Source organism: Canis aureus, chromosome 6, assembly GCF_053574225.1.
Source record: "Canis aureus isolate CA01 chromosome 6, VMU_Caureus_v.1.0, whole genome shotgun sequence".
Taxonomy (NCBI): Eukaryota; Metazoa; Chordata; class Mammalia; order Carnivora; family Canidae; genus Canis; species Canis aureus.
Genome location: NC_135616.1, coordinates 55,323,127 through 55,338,260, shown reverse-complemented (window position 1 = coordinate 55,338,260; position 15,134 = coordinate 55,323,127). Strand labels below are relative to the sequence as shown.

At 39.7% G+C, this 15,134-nt stretch overlaps 1 pseudogene; it reads right to left on the bottom strand.

The window, feature by feature from the left end:
- Positions 1–6,780: 6,780 nt before the first annotated feature.
- LOC144316556 (glyceraldehyde-3-phosphate dehydrogenase pseudogene) lies at positions 6,781–13,381 on the bottom strand (annotated as a pseudogene).
- Between the last annotated feature and the right edge of the window lie 1,753 nt (positions 13,382–15,134).

Below are 15,134 nucleotides of genomic sequence, written 5' to 3'. Positions count from 1 at the left end.
ATTTATTTATTCATGAGAGACACAGGGAGAGAGGCAGAGATGCAGGCAGAGGGAGAAGCAGGCTCCCCGCAGGGAGCCCGATGCAGGACCTGATCCCAGGACCCCGGGATCACGACCTGAGCCAAAGGTAGAAGCTCAACCACTGAGCCACCCAGGTGCCCACAAAGTCTTCCTTCTGGATATGCCCATGTTCTAATCTCCTTTTATAAAGACAACAGTTGTACTGGATTAAGGTTTATCCTAAGGACCCCACTTTACTTTTTAAAAGACTTTATCTCCAAATGCAGTCCCATTCTTTTTTATGAAGACTGCAAAGAGATGAACTTGACTCAGAGATAGAAGTGTTTCTAGTTAAGAGAGGAGGTACATGATTAATGTGGTGATGAGTGTGATTCACATGGGTCACTTGCAACTTAAGTAAGCATGCATTTTCTACACTAAATTATTTTGTATAGTAAATGTACCATGTGCTTCAAGTAAATGTTTTCTGTGCTTCTAGGTTGAAGATTTCATTATAGGGGAAGTTTACACAGAACTTTGTATTAAGTATTGAATGACTATCCCAGGAAGAAGTGGAGAGCTCTTGAAAATCTTGATGTCTTGCTTTTTCTTAGCAAATATAGCAATAGAGTAGTTTATATCTAAATGCTTGCATACATACATGTACTTATATTTCTAACTTTAATTATAAAAAGAGCTCGTGCCCATTTGTCTGTTTCCATTGTTTTTTTTTTTTTTTTGTGTGTTCTTGAGGATCTAGAATACAAGTATTTTCTCTTGAAACTCTTATCTTAAGGAGGAGGAAATAACTAGTCCAGTACTTAAAAGATTTTAAGCACATGTGGATTGTTTACTCCCAAGGTTTATAATTGTGACCTATTGTGTCTTGTGAGTTTAATCAGGATATCCTCACATCACGAGGAAAGGGAAACTGGGAAATGAGGTGACTGGTAAAGGCCATTTTGTGAGCTAGAGACAGAGCCAGTATTACAGCTATTACAGCCTGTTTTTACTTTTTCCTGCTCTTTGGAAGAGTTTGAGTATGTTAGTATTATTTCTTCCTTAAATGTTTGGAAGAATTTATTTATTGGAGTAGGTATGCAGGCCTGAAGATTTCCTTGTGGTGAGGTTTTAAACCACACATTCAATTTATTTAAATATATATTTACTATTCAGATTTTCCATTTTATTTTGCTTCAGTTTTGATATTTTGCATTTTTCTAAGATTTGACCTTTTTTGATACAATTTTTGAGTATGGTTGACACACAATGTTACATTAATTTTAAGTGTACAACATAATGATTTGACAAGTTTATATATTATGCTATGCTCACTGTGAGTGTAGCTACCATCTGTCACCATACAGTGTTATTACAAGATCATTGACTGTATTCCTTATGCTGTGTCTTTTATTCCCATGACTTATTTATTCTATAGCTGGAAGTCTATGTCTCCCACTCCCTTTCACCCATTTTGTCCATTCCCTCAACCCCCTTCCTTCTGGCAACCAGTGGTTTGTTCTCTGTATTTATAGAAGACTTGTCCTTTTCATCCAAATTTTCAAATTCACTGTCATGAGGTTGTTCCTCACATCTTCTTATGATGTTAATGTTTGTGGGATTTATAGTGCTTTCCAGTTTTCATGCTTGATACTAATAATTTGTGCCTTGTTTCTTTGTTATTCTTGATAAGGTTGTATAAATTTTATTAAAATTTTCAAATAACTAGTTTTTGGTTTTGTTGATTTTTCTCTAGTGCATATTTATCTTTTTCTCTATTGTATGTTTATTTATATTTGTTGATCTTTGTTTTCATCTTTACTATTTTTTCTTTTATTTGATATAGGATTGATACACTTTTGTTTTTCTAGCTTTTTGAAATAGATACTTAGATTATGGATCTATTGTCTTTCTCCTTTTCTATGCATTTAAAGCTGTTTCAATCTCAGTACTGCTTCAGCTGCATCTTCTAAATTTAAGAATCATTGCCTTAGAGTCATTCTCAAGGTTATCCCTTAGATCAAGTGATTTTCAACTTGATGATTTTACTACTCCTACTCCCTACCCTCAGGAATGTTTGGCAGTGTCTGGAAACATTTTTGGTTGTCACAGCTTGGGGAGAGGAGCTACTAGCATCCAGTGAGTAGAGGCTAGGGTTGTTACTAAAAATTCTACAATATACAGGACAACCCCTCACAACAAAGAAGAATCTGTCAATAGTGCTGAGGTTGAGAAACCTTGTGGACTTAGACATATGTATTACCCTAAAATGTACCCCCACTCACCACCCATAATATCCTCCACATGGCTTGTTTCTTTACTTTTATGGGTTCCCAAGATGCTGTCCCTAATCATCCTATACATGTAGCTCTGAATCAAGCTCTATAATCTCTACTTTGTTATGTTTTCCTTCATAGAACATTATGCACATTATGCATGTTATCATATGATGTAAATATTATAAATATCACACATGACCATATATATATATAATATTTATTTCTTTTTGCTTGACTCCCCCACAAGAAAAGAAGGGTTCTGTCTACTTTGTTTATTGTCCTTTTCCCAATATCTAGAACAGTGCAGCAGGGTCGAATGAGTTAATATTTGTTGCATGATTAAATGCAGTGTTGCATTGGAATAAGTGTCATTTCCAGTTCGAGGCGCTGAAAGTACAGTGGTTAAGTAAGGCAGATGTTGTATAAGGGTAAATACAAATACAAACAAGAAAATATTGAATTTTTCCTGGTGCAAGAAGGGTGATTCTTTCTCCTCTTTCCTTAGTACATTTATTTTTGATGAAAACTGTAATTTTGAATTCTTTCTCTGTCCATTTTATAATGTGTAAACCTTTTAAAAAGCTAAGTAAGCCTCTAGCAAGTTTTGTAACCTACAAATCTTTCTCAAGGACTTTGCAGCTATCCCTTTGAAACGTAATCAAGGAAGACAGCACCTCTATTTCCCAGTCTCTGGGACTAGGTAGGAGCCCAATTTTGGTAGGTGTGTGATTCCAAGTTACTAATCTACCACTTATAAGAAATTTATATTTCCTTTGGATAAAGGCAATTAGTAAACATAGTGCCTGCCCCAATTATCAGGTGAATTTGGAACGAACTATGTATGGCAAATGGTGCTGTCAAATGCGCTCACTTGAGAACTGGTCATTGTTTAACTTGAGAACATGTATGAAATGGGCTGCAACTGCTTGACTATATAAAAGGATGAGATTTCTTTTCTACCTTGTGATCTCTTTAGTGGCTTATCTGTGATGTGCATCACATTCTGGTTTGCTACTTATTCAGTAAGGAGGCTATTTTCTTTCTCTTCTGCTTTTGTGGATAGGTTTTCTGAGTTGGCAGGAGATTTTATTTTGAATTTTTTCCCCACCCACAGTCTCTGGCTAGGCCAGGGACGTCGGTTTGTAATTTAAAAGATGCTCCACTGCATTTTTCCTTAACTAAACCAACGTCCTTCTCTCATTTCTTTCTCTCTCCCTTGGTACCTGTTTAGGCATATCAGTGCTTCTGAATCTGAGGGAGACTCTATTTCCATCAGTTCCTTTCTCCGATACCATCTAGGGAGCTTTCGTAAATGTATGTATAGTGTGTGCAGGCTCAGTTTCAAGGTAGGGAACAAAGAGTTTAACACACACATGGGCTCTCCTTCCAGTCCTCTAGCAGATTTGTTTTAGATAGCTCTTTTGTGGGAGCGGGACAGAAATCAGAGGCATTTTTATTTTTTTAGGTGATGCTGTTATCATTGGTTGGTACACTAGTCCAGTGATCCACAGGGGATTGTGCAGGTATTTCTCCTACAACCTGCTCATTTCTGAAGACTTGTCTTCTCTTCTCTCTCTCACCTAATGTGATTTGTTTAAGCAATTCTTTTTTTTTTTTTTTTTAAGATTTTATTTATTTATGAGAGACACAGAAAGAGGCAGAGACTCAGGCAGAGACACAGGCAGAGAGAGGAGCAGGCTCCATGCAGGGAGCCTGATGCAGGACTCAATTCCAGGACCCCAGGATCACACCCTGAGCTGAAGGAAGGCGCCCAACTGCTGAGCCACCCATGCGTCCCTGTTTAAGCAATTCTTTGGCTGAATGCTTGAGTAAGCGTCCTACAGCTGCACAGAGTTGAGGTGTAGGTGCGAGGGTCATGAGATGTGCCTTTGAACTAACTTACTCATGGGGAATGGGATGGAATGGGGATGCATGATGAGTGGATATGGCTTCAACTTACGTCTTCAAGAAGGTGAACCGCAAGTAGGCTTGCTCATTTCTTCACTTTCTTTTTCCTTCAGTCCTACCCATTTTCTCTCTTTTGTTCTCGCTTAGGTCCTCCTTACCCAAAGTCCCTGCCCTTGCCTTCAGGGTCACTCTTGCTCTTCATTCAACATAATGAAACAGCATGTTCAGACCCTTCCTAGGTCTTAGAGACATTTCAGGCATCAGCTGATTAACACTGGGGTCTCTACTCAGACTCCTGCTGACTTTCCTGTGGTAAGTCATTGGGAATAGTAGCTGCTTTAACTTCAGTTCTATCTCTCTCTGTTGACAATGCTGAAGCTAGTTTTCTCCTGAAGAACTTGATGACAAGCACACTTCTCCATTGGAATAATTCATTTATTTCTAGAAAACTTTTTGGTCTATTCTGTGTGAGGCATATGTGTTCTTCACATTCTCTGACCCTATTTCTCATGAAAAAACAAAACAGATTCTGGTTTTGTTATGCTATAGGCACATTTTTCTTTCTTCTAACCTAATTTCCATTACAAAGTATGTCTGGATTAACTGAGACTGCTTCTGCTTAGCTTTTTGGATCAAAGGGCTCCATGCTCAAATAGCGTTTCTCTCTCTGACCCTCAAATTTCTCCTCTGACAGATGTGATTGAAATTTCACCTACCATGTAAATATTCAGTATTGGAAAATATGCTTTCAGCTCTACAGGCAGAAGTGTTCCAGTAAGAGAAATTGTACCAACTTTTTGAACAGATATCTTTATTTCTATATTGGCTTTACCAATGATTTGATGGAAACACATCAGTGATTGTGATAAATTCTAAGTTTTTCAAGGTAATTTTCAAGATTATTTTCATCTTTTGTGAGTATGCTGAATATAAAGTAATTTGATATTCACCCTCTTCCTTCCTGTCTTCTTGTAATACATTTGGTTTCCAGATGTTGAAGTAAGGGAGTTTATTTTTTCTGGAAAATGAATGTGTCAGTGTGAGTTAGCATATTGAAGATCTGAAGCATGTCCCAAAATGCTGATGCAAATTTAAATCCCGGGGGCCTCTAATGCAACCTTGTGACATGCTGAGCTTGGAACTGAAAGAGAATTTGGCCCAGTGATATTGTTAAAGCACCAAGTATTCCAAGGGATCATTGTAGATCTTTTCCCATATTTTATCCTATTACGTTTTCCTTGACAGCTTTGCCAAGTAGTTTTTTCCCCTCTTTCTCTCTTGCAAATGAAGAGAGTCACACTTAGGGAGTTTCGGTAGTTTTCACAGGGTCCCAGATATTTAGGTGCAAAGCTAGAACCCAAGACCATTGGACTTAGAAGCCCTTGCATTGTCCCACATACCATATTGCCACTGAGGAGTTGAAAGCCCTGCATGTTCAGCTACACAGTTGTACCCTACAGTGTTACTTCAGGACAAAGGTACTGTGTATGGTCTTGCTTCTTCATGGTTCATGTCTATATGCCTTTGAGGGCAGAGATCATGACATATCTAGCTTTTTCTGACTAGCTAGATGTGTCGTGAATATCTATCTATTAAGATTAACGAATGGATTAGACCTGGCCATCCTAAAACCTTTTCCAAAGAAGCTCCTTTTTAAATAATTTCTATTTCTCTTAAGCCTTCTGGTTATTAGAACCTGTGAGATTATTTGAGGATTTTTTTTCTCCTTAGCCACTTCAACATTCATAAAATGATCAGATATGTCATTTTACTTTATAGTGACAGTAGCGTGGCACCTGTCTCCTTCTTGCCATTGTCATTGACACCACCTCCATTATAGGTAGCTTCAGGGACTATCTACTTCCATTCACTCACTCTCTGTTTTACTCTGTCTCATCCATCCATCCATCCATCCATCCATCCATCCATCCATCCATCCTTTCATTTCATCGACAAACATTTTGTAAGTACTTGCTAAAGAGACAATAAACAGATTATCACAATACAGTACGATAAATGCTTAAGAAGATTGTTTAGGGTGCTATGAGAACATAGAAAAGGTTCATTCTTACCCAATTCAGGGAGAGAGATTCAGAGAAGGCTTCTTGGAGGAGGTGTCAATCTGAGCTGAGCCTCAAAGAATCAGTTGTGTTAGAAAGGTGAAGGGGATGGAGAAGGACAAATTAAGAACCACAATGTTCCTCCCCTGATGCCTCACCTTTTTTTTCTTTTGTTTTGATTTTTCTCCAGCGGTTTGAAACATCCAGTATATTATGTAGGTTACCTGCCATATCTCCTCTCAGAATTATCCAATGACTTTCCCTCTCACTCACCTCCAATAAAATCGAAACTAATCACACTGTCTGCCCAAGCTACTGTGGTGTGGTTTCTGTTAGCCATCTGACCTCTTTTCTCCTCACTTTTCTCCTCAGTCACTCTGTGTCAGCCACACTGGGCTTCTTGTTGTTTCTTGAATGCATCAGACTGCCTCCTGCCTTGGAGGCTTTGCACTCATTCTTCCCTCTGTGTGCAATGGCCTCACAGATGTCTGTATGACAGAGTAGGGCTCCCCAAGACCCTCCTTCAGGAGATCTCAGATGGAAACTGTGGAGGTCAGGGGATTCTCAGTGTGTTGGGAGATGAGTTGGGGCAAGGACTCCCCATCAGCTGACGGCCTCTCTCCTTTTGCTGTTGCTGGGGCTGGTGGTCTAGTGGGCTCTTCCTTCTTGGAGGTCATGTGGACCATAAAGTCCACCATCTGGTTGCTATAGCCAAATTCACTGTCACACCAGGAGATGATATTGGCAAAGTGGTCATTGAGAGCAATACCAGTCCCAGCATCGAAGGTGCAAGAGTAGGTGTCACTGTTAAAGTCATGGGAGGCAACTTAGTCCTCAGTGTACCCCAAGATGCCCTTGAAGGTGCTTCACCACCTTCTTGATGTCATCATATTTGGCAGCTTTATTTAGGTGGCACGCCAGATACATAACTCACACATTGGGAGTAGGTATATGGAAGGCCATGTCAGTGAGCTTTCCATTCAGCTTACAGATGACCTTGCCTAAATCCTTAGTAGTGTCAGTAGAAGCAGGGATGATATTCTGGGCATCACACCACAGCTTCCTAGAGGGGCCAGCCACAGTCTTTTAGGTGGCAGGGACTGTGGCTATGAGTCCCTCCATGATGCTGAACTTGTCATGGATGACCTTGGCCAGAGGGGCCAAGCAGTTAGTGGTGCAGAAGGCATTGCTGACAATTTTTTTTTAAAGATTTTACTTATTTATTCATGAGAGACACACAGAGAGAAGCAGAGACATAGGCAGAGGGAGAAGCAGGCTCCATGGAGGGAGCACGACATGAGACTCGATCCCAGGTCTCCAGGATCATGCCCTGGGCTGAAGGTGGCACTAAACCACTGAGTCACCTGGGCTGCCCCATTGCTGACAATCTTGAGGGAGTTGCCATACTTCTCATGGTTTATGCCCATCACAAACATGGGGGCATCAGCAGAAGGAACAGAGAAAATGACCCATTTGGCCTACCATTCAAATAAATGATCCCAGCCTTCTCTGTGGTGAAGACCCCAGTGGACTCCACAATATTCTCAGCACTGGCATCACCTCATTTGATGTTGGTGAAATCTTACTCCTGGAAGATGGAAATGGACTTTCTGTTGATGACAAGTTTCATGTTTTCAGCCTTGACCGCGTTGTGGAATTTGCTGTGAGTGGAATCATACTGCAACATGTAGACCATGTAGTTGAGGTAAATGAAGGAGTCATTGATGGCAACAATATCCACTTTGCCAGAGTTAAAAACAGCCCCAGTGAGGGCTGATGAGATGATTAGATTCCAGTATGGCCAAATCCATTTACTCCAAACTTTGCCATCTATCTTGGGGATGTGGCTGGTACTGCACCAGAAGATGCAGTTGTCTGTCCAACAGGGAGGAGCAGAGAGTCCAGACAGTCTTTTTTTTTTTAATTTTTATTTATTTATGATAGTCGCAGAGAGAGAGAGAGAGAGAGAGAGAGGCAGAGACATAGGCAGAGGGAGAAGCAGGCTCCATGCACCGGGAGCCCGACGTGGGATTCGATCCCCGGTCTCCAGGATCGCGCCCTGGGCCAAAGGCAGGCGCCAAACCGCTGCGCCACCCAGGGATCCCCAGACAGTCTTAATAAATACAGGACAAATGAATAAATGGAAAGCTGGAAAAAAGGAAATACAAAATATAATATAATAATAAATATAAGGCTGTAACTTTTTACAGACTTACCTTTTCTGTAAAATTGTAAGAAAATGCCAAAACTCTAATTTGACCTGATTCATTCTGAGATCCTTGATTGCACTGCTAGAGTTGAGAATTCAACTAGTATTGCACCTCCTTCCTTAGGCTCTCTGTGAGCACTGACTTTCTAAAGGGAAGGAAACATTTCATTCTGGTTGGTGGTAATGACTAACTTTCCCTCTCTCTCCGAGATACTGTTTTGAGCCAAAAGGTCACTTCCATATTTCTTGGCAGGGCTTTTCCCTTTGACTAATATGTGGGATTCTTCTGCAGAGCTATAGATTTCCTGGTTATTGTTCACTGTCACAGTATAGATATTAGGAGATAGAGGAAGGGGATGTTGGAGTTTTTGATTAATGGCCTCTGTTTCCTTGGTGTATAAGTGACTGGACCATTTGATGCAAGAAGCTGGAGACAGGGTGGAGATGATTAAATCTGGAACTGCAACCCATGAGATTGGGAAATGTGCTGATGTTAGAAAACAGAGGGATCTTGACGACAATGAAGTGTTTGGAAAATGCACAATATACTTGAAAGATGTTTGATGTGGATTTTTTGCATAATAACATCAGTATGCTGTGGTTTTGTTAAGAAGGAAGAATGATTTGAACTCAGATTGTCATTGTTGGGAAAGTAACAAGCAAAAAGGAAGGAATAATGTGCTGTGATTTGCCTCTGGGGATCCTTGTTATCTTCAATAATAGGAACTGTTGTAGCCCCCATGGCAGGTTAATTCTTAGCACTTATCAAATGATCAGACATCCAGCAGATATATGGGGAAGAGGATAAGAACCTTAGGCCTCCTGGAAGGCAGACTTTGTGGTCATTTCTTAATCCTGGAGAGATTAACATTGAGGCTGAGATTTGCCAAGAGTTCCTTGTGCGAGCTGTACTGATTATCAGATAAACCCTCCTGGAGGAACATCTGCAGAGATCCCCTCCCTCTGGTGGTAGCAGAGGCTGTTGGAGACCAAATGCCCTGGTCCCTACCTTCATGAGACTGCCTGAAACCTCAACAGTGAGATTTACTTTTGGACCAGAAACTTGGATTTAGTAGAATACCTGTGAGTGTGCTATGATCATACTTTAGACAAGCCAGAATAGGAATATAAGCAGTCAGGTCAGGGGAGGAACAGGAATTTTAGAGATAATCCTAGAGCCATTGAGACTTCTAGGAAGTGTGAGAGGATATCTAAAGGATCCAGGACCTATGGAATTTGGGGGCAGGGAATTGTTAGGGCATTTCTACAATGGAATATGGAGAAATTTCATGGCAGAAGGGACAAATTGGAACCCATACCAACAGAGAAGGAAGGAAAAAAACATTTATGAGGCATTTATTATGTACCTGGCATTCGTCTAATGCTTATCACATGCCACTACCGCATATCATTTATATCTCACAACAATTCTATGAAAGTATTGTAATGCCTTCCTTCTGCAAGTGGCAAAACTGAGGCCTAGCAAGTGAAGCCACTTGCTCAGGGGCACACTCGAACAAATGGTCAAGCTGAGATTTAATCCTTAGTCTCCTGACTCCATATCCAGAGCCCTTAGTAAGATCTCTCCGGCCTGGGCAGGTCACCCAGTGACAAGACTTTAGTCATATTCTGGCATAGGGCCTGTGCTATGCACACTTGTTAAATGTCTGCTGCTGAATAAATACAAAACTCTACTGCCTATTGTGATGTTTCTGGATGCTATACATCATTCTGTGTCTTCTGCCTCTTTTCAGAGAACATTGGCCTCATTAATTTTCTCCACTTTCGTGGTCCTTCTTTGCTCTATGCAACTAAGAAGGAAGAGTCTTCCTCCTGTTTTCCAGGCAGTGTGGCACTAGCATACTTGGTATCTCTCTGCTATCAAAGCTGGGGAATGGAGGAAAAGTGAAAGGGAAGAAAAGGAAAGTCTGCTCAACTATTTTCTCTCCCTGGTCCCTACTCAAAACTCTCTCTCAGATCATGGCTAGGGGTGGGGTGGGGAGGTCTCCAGAGAAACAAATCTTTCTTCTGTGTCTTTATCTTCATTTGTAAATGAATGATACAGTTTCTTTTTCATTTTTAAAAAGATTTTATTTATTTATTTATTTATTTATTTATTTATTTATTTGAGAGAGTGCATGCAGGTGTGTACACAAGCATTGGGGGAAGGGCAGAGGGAGAGAGAATCTTAAGCAGGCTCCATGCCCAGTGCAGGGCCAGATGCAGGCCTCAATCTCACGACCCTGAAATCATGACCTGAGCCTAAATCAAGGGTCTTAATCAAGAGTCTTAACCAACTGAACCATCCAGGTCCTCAAGAATACAGTTTTCTTGAGCTATGCCCTAATCTCTCCTGCATCCCTTTATGAATTGCTGAGGGCTACAGGCTTCTGAAAACAAACTTCTTCATTAAGTTGTTTAAACGTTTTTGAAGGATCATGCTCAGCATCTCAAATGGGCCACTCTTAGTACTGTTTCCTGCACTCTGTTTCATTAGGCAGTGCACTGTAGAGAAACAGAATCAATAGCTTATACATGTTTTTTTATAAGGATTGGCTCACATGATTATGGTGGCTGAGAATTACCAAGATCTGTAGTCAGCAAGGCAGAGAGCCAAGAGAACCAATGATGCAGTTCCAGTCCAAAAGCTAGCAGTCCTAAGACCCAGGAAGAGCCCCTGTTTCAGTGCAAGTCTAAGGGCGAGAAAAGATTGATGTCCTGGCTTGAAGGTAGTCAAGGAGGAGGAATTCTCTCTTACTCATGGGAAGATTAGTCTTCTTGTTCTATTCAGGCCTTCAACTGATTGAAGGAAGCCTATCCACATTGGCGAGAGCAATCTGCTCTACTTAGTTTACCAATTCAAATATTAATCCCCAAAAAAACCCCTCATAGACACACCCAGAATATTGTGTGACTGTCTAGACAATCCATGGCCCAGTCAAGTTACACATAAAATTAACCATCACATCTATCTTTGCCACCCTTCTTTGTTACCTCTTACGCCCAGAAGACCTTTCCATTCCTCTGATCAAATCCATATCCTACCCACTCCATGATACCATATGTAATTTTGTAGAAGTAAAATTTCTGGGATTCTTCATTGGTCATTTATATTATTTCATCCACTAGATTCTAAACTTCTAAATGATGATGGCAAGGATTTTATTTATTAAACAAGAGATCTATCAATCTATTATGATTTCTACATCTTTCTCAATGGCACATAGATGGGTACTCAGTAAATACTGTTTAGTGCTACATATTCAATCCAGTTGGAGAAATGTTTTTTGATTACTTAGATCCCAAGAAAGCATCTGGGAAGAGTGAGTGTTAGTAAGGTTGAGACTGACAAGTGTATCTCAGCCTTTCCCTCAGCCCTGTGGAGGTCCTCAGCTGGCACTCTGGACTACGGCAGAAAGGCAAGAACTGCTTTGCCTCTTCACTCTTGCTAGATGAGAATTGCTGGATCTGAGAAGCTCCCTTTCAGGTCACAGTCATTCTGGCATACCGAGGAGATTTGCTGGCATCCACGGCATTGGTTGGGGAAGCTAGGAGTAACTTGCATTTGTCTAGAGCAGTTTCTCAACTTTAGCACTATTGGCATTTGGGCAGATAGATAATTCTTTGATTTGAGGGACTGTCCTATATATTGTAAGATATTTAGCAGTGACCTTGGCCTTGATCTGTTAGATGTGAGTAGTACCTGCACTCCCAGTGGTGCATCAAAAATGTCTCCAGAAAAAAAAATGTCTCCAGATATTGGCAAATGTACCCTGGAGAGCAGAAGCGTTTGAGAACCACTGATTCTGGGCTTTGTTTTGTTTTTGTTTTTGTTTTTACAAAGGAGAGTCACCTATATGATCACATTTGGGAATCAGGAAAGAACTTGTTCTTTTATCTATTTTACACAGTTGGTCAAGTGGCAGGAAAAGAAAGAACTCACATCTTCTGACTTTAAACTTACAACTCTTTCTCTTTTATATCTCCAACAGCTGGATAAAAAGACCACTAGGAATGACTGATTAAAGGAGAGAGTGAATTGACCTCACCCTGTCAGTTTTGAGCTGAAGAATGAAAATCCTTATTAAATTACAAGCTTTGACAAAGGGATATCACTTGCCACTTTGCTATTTTCAGACTCTGCTTCTTAATTTTATTTGATGACCTTTCAGTTTGTCCTTTTGAAAGGGAAGACATTTCGATTTCCTTTCTTAGTGGCTAGTCTTATTTTTGACTGCCAGTATCTCCAAAACTTCCAAACCTTTGAAGAGGAGAGGTGAGGTTCTAATAAAACTTGTTCACTTCCTCTTGAAGATGCGTCATTGTGATAACCGTATGTGCACAGCCTTGACAGTGGTGGTTTCCAAGAAAACCAAAATATAATACTGCCCTTCAAAACAAAAGTTTGCACTAATTATTACTGAGACTAGATCAAAAGACTAGAAGTACTAAAATAAGCATCTGAAAGGCACACGATTTCTGAGACTATATTAATTATTTTGCTTTCTATATTTTGAAAGGAGAAAATGTAGTGTGTCTTTTAAAATTGGTGTATGAGGGACGCCTGGGTGGCTCAGCTGTTGAGTGTCTGCCTCAGTTCAGGGCATGATCCCGGGGTCCTAGGATCGAATCCCACATTGGGCTCCTTACAGGGAGCCTGCTTCTCCTCCTGCATAAGTCTCTGCTTCTCTCTGTGTGTCTGTCATGAATAAAGAAATAAAATATAAAAAAAAATTGGTGTATGAAAGTGAAGACCTAAAGTTTGCTAATCAGGGGTGTATACTTGAACTTCAGATTTTAATTAAATTCTTCACCTTTGAAATACAATTCAACTATACTAAGGTATCAGACTTTAAATGCATCCTATTGGAAGCATGTTGTAATCAATAATAATTATTATTATTTGAGAGCTTACTTTGCGCCATCGCAGTTCCAGGAGATTCCGTTTTATAGGGAGGTGTTGTGCTGAGGCACAGAGCACGGTTTAAAGGGTTATCAAGGTCTCCCTCTTCTGTCTGAAAATGCCTTGGCCTTTCCTAGACGTTTGACCTTATGTAAATTGTGTAGCCTCTTTGAGCCTCAGCTTCTTCCTTTGTAAAATATCAGGTGATAATATCTACTCATGTATTATGATTAACAGTATCAACCTTTGTGCAGACTAAATGAAAAAAGTTGTGTAAAAGCTTAATTAACATTAAATTGGTACTTAATATTGATAATTTAAATAAAATTACATAATAATAGACTATTGATATGGTTAATTTTAATTAATATTACATATTAACATTAAGTGATGTGAAATAGAAATCATGTGAAAGAATAATTAACATCAGTATTAATTATTAATTAATATTACAATTGATAATTATTTTTGAATATGTTGAGTTGGTTTTGAACAGTTATGAACATTCCTGGCCAACAAGGTGGGTTGGTATTTCAGGGTTTCCATAATTTTCTCCAAATTTATATTTTTTAGTTTTTGTGTTTTTGTTTTGTTTTATTTTGAAAGTTTTAGTATTACACTTCTTTTTTTTTTTAAAAGATTTTGTGTATTCATTCATGAGAGACACAGAGTGAGAGAGAGAGAGAGAGAGAGAGAGAGGCAGAGGGAGAAGCAGGCTCCATGCAGGGAGCCTGATGTGGGACTCGATCCAGGGCCTCCAGGATCACAACCTGGGCCGAAGGTAGCGCTAAACCCTGAGCCACCCGGGCTGCCCTAGTATTACTCTTCTATATCCTAAACAAATTTTATGGACAGAGGCCAATCTGTAGATATGAAATGAATGTGATTAAAAAGATGATGAATAGAATTTGTGCATCGCTGGTTACACTTATTTTGGGAACGCTATCTGGATTGCATGTGATGATGGCATTTTTGAGGAAGTGCAGAACTAAACTGTAAGTTTGGGATGGTCAATAAAATGTTCTTATTTGCCTGTTTTCTTCCTTCCTTCCTTCCTTCCTTCCTTCCTTCCTTCCTTCCTTCCTTCCTTCCTTTCTTTCCTTTCTTTTCTTTCTTTCTTCCTTTTTCTTTCTTGACTCAAATGTCTCATGGTCAAACGTGTTCCTTTTGAAACTTCTTAGTAGTAACACAAGAATGCTGTTTCCAGATAACAGGTCCTAGGGCATTGCCTGGCATTGGTCTCAATACTTGCTTGTTGAACTGAACAGGTCGCTCAAATTACATCAAATTTGCTACAACTGTGAAATTTGTTTTTCACTTGTCATATGAAGGGGAAAAAATTCCCTAAAGTTCTACTCTAATAGACATTTTTATTTAACCTTGTATCACGTCCTGATATTTTTTTGCATTTTGAAAATTGTTAGGGTCATATCATACTCTATTTTCATTCTGCTTTTTAAAAATATTACAGCATAAGCATTTATAGTTTTTTCAAGCATAATTTTAGGATGTATAATAGTTCCTTCAGTAAATATCCTATACTTTATATAATTGTTTACCCATTATTGGACACTTTTTTTCCCCCCGATATTTTAATGCTATAAAAAATGCTGCAGTTAGGGCACCTGGGTGGTTTGGTCAGTTAAGTGTTTGACTCTTGATTTTTGCTCAGGTCATGATCTCAGGGTCATGAGATCAAGCCTCCATAGGGCTCTGTGCTCAGCCTGGAGTCTGTTTAGGATTGTCTCCCTTTCCCTCTGCTTCCCTTCTGCCTC